Source organism: Gavialis gangeticus, unplaced genomic scaffold, assembly GCF_001723915.1.
Source record: "Gavialis gangeticus isolate Ggan-Ray unplaced genomic scaffold, GavGan_comp1, whole genome shotgun sequence".
NCBI classification, from domain to species: domain Eukaryota; kingdom Metazoa; phylum Chordata; order Crocodylia; family Gavialidae; genus Gavialis; species Gavialis gangeticus.
The window spans coordinates 17837228-17844565 of NW_017728995.1; positions in this window are offsets into that span (position 1 = coordinate 17837228).

A 7338-nucleotide genomic window follows, 5' to 3' on the forward strand; every position below is an offset into this window, starting at 1 on the left:
TTTTTTTTTTTTTTTTTTTTTTTGTACAGATTGGTTACTAAAAAGTGTATTTTTACAGTGTTGGTTTTTTCTTTTTTAAATTGCTTTCCTTTATTCCAATTAATTTGTGTTCTGTCTTGCATCATAAAAGTGGAACATTTTTTAACATGCAGTATAATGTACCAGTTACAAACACAATAAATTCTGGTGAATACTGATGGTGCCTTTGTATTTTAAGTGAAACATCATACAATAAATAACAGTGTGTGTGCAAACACGGCCTTTTCTTCCTCCCTATGTGTTCCTGTAGATTTCCCTTTCGTGTCATGCTTTTATTCAAATTTCCCAATGATTTTGAAGGATTTTCTTAGTGATTCTGGGAAAACAATTTTACTCTGCTGTCAAATTAAACAAGACTGTTTGGTGTTCAGTATCACTTGGATATTCTTCAGGAATGATCAGAGCCCAAATGGAGGTCATGTGTTCCATGCAGTGGTGTTCACTGTATTGTGTGCTCCTCGTGTTCACATGCCTGGAACTTGGGAAACAATACACTTAAAGAGTATACTGTGCCTATACTTATCCTGGTACAAAAATGAGTGTATGCTTCAGAACCAGAAAAATACCAGTAACAGTTGTGGCTCAAGAGTGTGGAGAAGCAGGACTGGCTGTCTGGGGAGGTAGACTGCAGGGAAGTGAGGTAGGGGAAGGATGATGGGGAAAGGCTAAGCACATGCCACTGGTATAGAAGTAGATCAGGGCTTCCTTGAGCCTTACTCATCTTTTCCTGGGAACTGAACCAGAATAACTTGGCTCCTGGGGCAGGATACCCTGTCATAGAAGGAGCCATCAGTGGAGGGGCTGCCTATGACCATTTTCACACTTTTCATACACTGATTAGCATGGGGCCTAGGTTATGAGAGCTGGGGCTGGACTAGACTTTTCACAAATTTTGGGAAGGAAGTTCAGGCCCCCAGTTCTGTTTTGGGCTGCTGTGCAAGATGGAATCAGTGCCAATGAAGCTGGCTCCCTTGGAGCCAAGCTGAAGAGAGTGTGGCTTGCGGTCATGGTATTGTGTTGCATTGGCCCCATACTGTCCGGTGGGGAGGGGCCCTGTACAATGTACACAATGTGAACTGTAACTGCACTGCTCCTTGGCAGAACACTTGTGCCCATTACATCACAGCCCGGTACAGTCGATTGTTGTATAGACTCAAGAGAAGCTATAAGTGCTGCCATTGATACGTGGGGTCCACAAAAGAATGTGTAACACACAGATGGGCAGCTTTGTGAAGCCTGGCCTGATTGTGGGTTGTGCATTGGCTCATGCTGCTTTATGCTGAATAGCTCCTCTTCAGATACCCAAAAGGCTTGATTGAATTTCCCGGCAAAAGCTGTTTGAATAGTAACCTGCAAACAAGCCTGTTGGGCTGAGAGAGAAAAATGCAGAGGTATGCAGTAAAGTGTTTGAACAGAACTGCTATTCAAATTGCATTTCCTCCCCAGCTTCCCCATGAATAAAAATGTATCTAGGATTTTTGTAAGTCAGAGAAGGATCAAAGTATATGAGTAGGCAGCTGTGTCCTAGGGAACCCTGTCTGGGTTTTGCGACGCAGGTTGCAGCATTAGTGAAACGATGGAACTTGGAAGCTGGCTACAGGCATTTAGTGAAACCTTCATCTTGTGGCCGGGGGCTTTGCCTTGTCCCTCCCATGGGAGGTCTGAGGAGATGTGGATTAGTTCTCAGGGCCTTGGAGGAGCCCATGAGTTGCCAGTCTGCCCCTCCAACAATGCTAAACTGGAAAAGTCCTTGTATCAGCATCTGCAATTTGAGCTGGCTCCAGCACAGGTGAGACAGAGGTATAGGGAGAGATGCCCATCTTCTTGCCCCATAGGGGATGGATGCAGTCTGGCCTGACATGTCTCTTGGTTTTTACTTTGTTTCATGCTGCTCTATCCTCTCTGCAAAAGTGCAAAGCCCCTTCTGCATCCTCCAGGCACCTTTTTGATGGGCTCCCACCTGCCTGCTTGAGGCACATGCCTGTGTATTACCTCAGTCCCACTGCTCTGTGGTACCAATTGTGACCCACAGTTCTCCATGCAGGTGTCTGTCAGCCAAGATGTCTGGGTGCTATTCCTGGCTTATTGGATAAATTGGCTGGTGACTTGCATCCCCTGTAAAATGGAGAATGTAAGGTGCCTGTGTGAGGACATCACATGAAATCCAGGCATTCTTCTTCCCTTTGAGTACAGATAAGTTTTGCTTTGTTTGCAGCAAGCCCAAATGCATGCTGTCAGCAGAGTCACAGCTGGATGTCAGAAGATCCTGTGCTTTCACCTACTCTTAAGTTTTAGCAAAATATAGAGCCATAGCAGTAGTGACACATGAAAGTTTCTTCAAAAGATCTCACAGTCAGAAATACCCTGCCTGCAAAAGCTTTTAGGCTCCAGCCAGCTCTTGTTTTGATAAATAGCTGTTTGAATGTTGTCCAGTTTCCTTCACTCATATTAGACTACAAGACTATCAGTAGCACCTTCTTAGAGCTCTTAGTAAAATATATGACAGAACTGTGCAGTCAAATAGCTCCCTGGGGCCCTCTTTGGGCTCAGTGCTGTGTCAATCTCTGCTTCACATCAATGCAAGTGTCATTTCTGTCTTAGATTTCCATTTAGCTGAAGCCTCAGTCTCTCATCTGTAAGAACTGCTTTAAGGTAACTGTCTCAGGGAGACCCATAGCCTGAGAGTGCAGGAGTTTCATCAGTCCCTGTGATCTTGGTGCACAAAAGCAGGTCAGTGTTTATTTTCCCAGAGCCTGTCTCATGGATTCTTATCTTCTTCCCTGAGCTCATCATTTACTGGCAGAGTAAAAGTCTTGCCCTTGGGCCTCTTTTAATTTTCACTGCAGATAGGAACTGTGAAAGGGATGGTTTCCATTAAAAGCTGATCCATTTTTGAAATCCACAGGGTTTGGCTTCCTCCAGGACTGAGACTGAACAAAATGCAATTTCTACAACCGGGTTGGGATTCCCTGGCTGCAGAGTTCAGAAGTGTCTGGATTGTTTGTCTCCATTTTCAGGCTTTATGACAGATGCCAAAGTGGAGTCCAAATCACCACTTGAACAAACCTTGGAGTCATGGGAAGCCCATGATGAATTTTTGGTTGGAAGTGAGCGGTACAGGAGAGGCAGAGGAGTTTGGAGGGGAGCTGAGCTCCGTTTCAACTTCTGAAAGCCAGTTTAAGGCTTGTAGCTGATTCTTCTGAAATTCATCTGGAGGATGGGGTGAATGCGAGCCCACCCACATGGGAACTTTGTTGGGGGTCCCAAGGCAAGAAGGGGGCATTCAATGCCTTGAGGTTCAGAACTACTGTTCCTCCTCCTCCCCTCCTTGCTTTCTCCTCAGCTCTCACCAGGAGACATGCTCTGGTCAGTGCAATGGGCTGCCTCTGCATTTTCTTGGGTTACAGGTTGATGATGTTTGATTCCAGATCAAATCCATAAAAGACCCCAGGGAGGCTGTTCTAAGGAAGGAAGAACGTTTATTTCTGGAAAGGAAAAGAAATAGTCAAAGTAAAAATAGGAATCTCTGTAAACTTCAGTGCACAGTGTGAGCTGTAACCTGCCAAGTGCTTTGAAGGTTATTAGTGCTGGCTGCGGTGAACGGACAGCTTTTGGAGGGAGCACAAAGAACTTCAAGCTCTTCATTTTTAAAGGATCAGAGCACAAATACCTGTTTATCACATTTCTAAAACTAGATGCCTGCAGGACTGCCCAGATCCTGAACACCACTGGCCTGTGTAAGATGGAGATGGCCTTTCAGGAGCATTTGTGGCTCTGGAGGACTTTGGCTCTTGTTCACAGAGTTAAAACCTCAAAAGAGTGTAAAATTTAATTCTCCTGGGTGGAAATAGAGCCCCATATCCTGTGTAACATCAGCTGCAGAGCTGGGCAGGTTACACAGCTGGAATTTCTCCTGGCTTAGCACAGAAGTACGTTAGGGTCCTATGGCAAGTCTTCAGTCAACACTAGTAGGAGCAGGAGCAGCCTGATTGTCCTGGAGACAAAGGGCAGCCTAGTGTTCAGTGCACTTGAGAAACCTGGACTCAGATGATGATATCTCTATGTGGCTTCCTTCCCCACCTGTAAAATGGTGAGAGTAGAACTTCCTTACCCCACAGGGTGTAGTGGTGGTAAAATACCTTCAAGTCTGTGAGGTGCTCAGCTATACAGCAACCAGGGGACTGTGTCAGCACCTAAGATTGAACAGATGGTTCACCTGCCCCTCTCTAATAGACCTGGCTTTGGGGCTCTACTTACAATGACCCATTCCTGGACAAGGCCCTCTTTTAAGTTTGTGATCTGCAGTAGAGCCCAGTGCTGTATTCTTCCCATGTTCAGAGCTCACATTAAACCTGAGTCTCCACAAACCCATCAGCTCAGATTCCTCCACTAAGGCTTAATCGGTTCAGAGGTTCATCATCCTAGCAAGTAAAATAACACTGAGTCAAATAAAAATCATTCCTGTTGTCAATGCATTAATAAAACAATCATAGGCTGACTGGCCAGGAGAGGCCATAGTGCAGTAGGTCACTTGGACGCTAGCTGGAAAGACTTGCTCAGGAATATTAAGCAAATGGAGAATATATGGTGTAGAAAGCATGTAACAGGGCAAATGAAAATGGAGTGAAGAAGGAACATACTTCCTCTTTATTTTGCAAGAGGCGAGTCTTTTATTCTATAGGAACAGTGTGGCTTTCCTGACAGTTCTAAAATTGAACTTTGCAATAAACCCTCCAAGATCTCTTATCAAAAGCATTAGCAAATAAAAACAGTACAACATGGATTGAGGGGGACTGGACTCTGGGGTAGTTGCCAATAGTTATAGATTAGTGCTACCCTCACTCCAGTAAAAGTTAGAGATGACAAAGCCAAGTAGAGGGGTCCTGGTTGAAAAAGAATGGATGTGTCTCCATGAGACAGAGAGGAGTGGTGGGAAATCCTTCAAATTGTCACCCACAGTAATGCCTGAAACCATTAAGCAACTGAAGCATCATATCAACTGCATTGCTGAGCAAGTAGGTTGGGAGCACAGGAGACCATTGCGGCAATGTTTTCCTTTGGAAATGTGTCATTTTATTTATTTATGGGAAGGTGTTTGTGTTGTCCTTGGGAAATACGTTATTTTCAATGTCAGCAACTGCCCATTAGGTTTCGAGCTGTTTGAAAACTGAGCAGACACCCACGGGAAGGGTCTGTGTTCAGACTTCAGTTTGGACAGCAAAATGAAACAAGAAAAATGTCAGCTGGGTTCCAGGAGGGAAAGAGGGGTGGGGGGCTGGGAAGAAAAAGCATGGGGACAACGCGAGGCTGTGTGTGTACAAGAGCTACCCCACACGTTCTTGATCTGCAGGTTCTGGCAGCAGGGGTCACATGAGCCAGCATGAGAGTAAATGTAACCAAGTCCCCTTCCTCATCAAACTCTGGGAGCAGCCCTGGTGTGACAGGGGTGTCCTGGCATGAAGAGACTGGGAACCACTGATGTGTTGGCCCTGAGGCCTGCCTTCCCCCCCACTCTTACTAACACAACAACCCATGCCCCAAGTGCCTTCCCAGCCATCAATTTGCACTTGGCCCTGCAGGTCGGGTGATAGCACATGGCTTTAAACAGAGGCAGGGTGGTATGAGACAGGCACTACAGACTCAGCTAGCAGTGGAAAAACAAGGGAGTGGCGTTTCTTTTGCAAACACAAATCCCAACGGGCCTATTGCGTGTCCTGCATGCTTCCAACTGTGAAGGGGAAGGCATGGAGAGGGCCAGAGCAGGCAGCTGCCACTGCGAGTTCCTGGTGACAGTCAGTGCTGATACTGTTTGTCATGGGGCTGGAGGATAGTAAAAGCACCAGTGTGAGAGGCAGAACATGACACTGACCACTTCACAGGTAAAACTTGACTAGTCACCCCGCTTTCATTTTCTTAGGTTTTATTGTGTAAACTAATAACCATTTTTCACAACAATGCAAGGAAATACCAAAATCAACCCATTTACATGGTTCTTCTACAAAGGAAATTTTGAAGCACTTAAGGCAAGATTTGTCTATATTCAATTTAGCATTGAAAAATATCGGCCCATCAGGTACTGATCCACTTAACAAAATTTATATGGGAAATTCTGTTTTTGTCCTTTTTTGGTTTATTCTTTCATTTAAAAGCTTTACATTACTATGGAAATTTATACCAAGACATATTTCTCTCTGGTTTCCTTTATAAATCCATTTTTTTAAAATGTAAAGGCACACAATAAAGCTTTATGTATTTATTAAAATATACACATTTTGGTAAATTTAGATTTCTTTTCTTAGTATCTCGATAAGTCATTATATATATATATATATATATATATATATATATATATAATATCATCAACAACACAATCATTTGAAAATAAGAATCACTCCATTACATAGCTGCATTTTTTTTCTTTCTTCATGACACACCACAAGATCCCATTGTACAGTGCACCAATGGGGTTTTGGAAACCACAAAAAATTAATATAACAAACTTGTTAACACATACACCAATTTCATACCAGAACTGCGGAGAATTGTTACACCAGAAAATACCATCTGCAAAAAGCAAGTCATACGTCATAAAGATCAAACAAAATGAAGGTCATTTACAAGCTGAATTTTCAACATCTGATGTCAGCAGGAGCACGATTTCTTCTCTGTACAGAGGATGCTGGAGTGCTGAGTCTTGTCATCGAATCATTGTAACCAAGAGGAATGAAAAAGTGGCAGGAGAGCTAAGGTAAGTTGACCAGAAACAGTTGAGGTATTTATGCTTCATCAGTCCAAGATCCTGGCCCTTTGAAAGGGAGGCATTTATGATCATTAGAATATTGTCACTTGTGCAACAGGGTTATGCCTGTGACTCCCCTCCCATTAATGCTAAGGGATACTACATGGCAGCCTAAACATCCCAAAAGTGTCCACTGAATTTGAGCATCCCCATCTCGGGCAGCCTGAATGAGCATCCATATTTCCTAGTGACTTCCCCTGGTGAAAAGCAGGCTCTTTTATGTTTTTAGGCTTGGCCATCCAGTGACTAAGGCATTCAGAAGCAGTGGAGACTTTAGGAACTCTTGGCCTCTGTACATATCAAATAGTCTCATGATCTAACATAAGGGGAAATGTAGGTGATCTGAATCCCATTTTTCAGATTTGAATTATGTCATCTTCCCAGGGTAGGGGATTGGGATCTGGGGGATGGACTGAAGATCACTTCTGCTGCAAATTGATCATTTTCACATTTGAGTTTATGCCTGCCGGTTGGTAGCTGGTAATGATGTTTGAACAGAG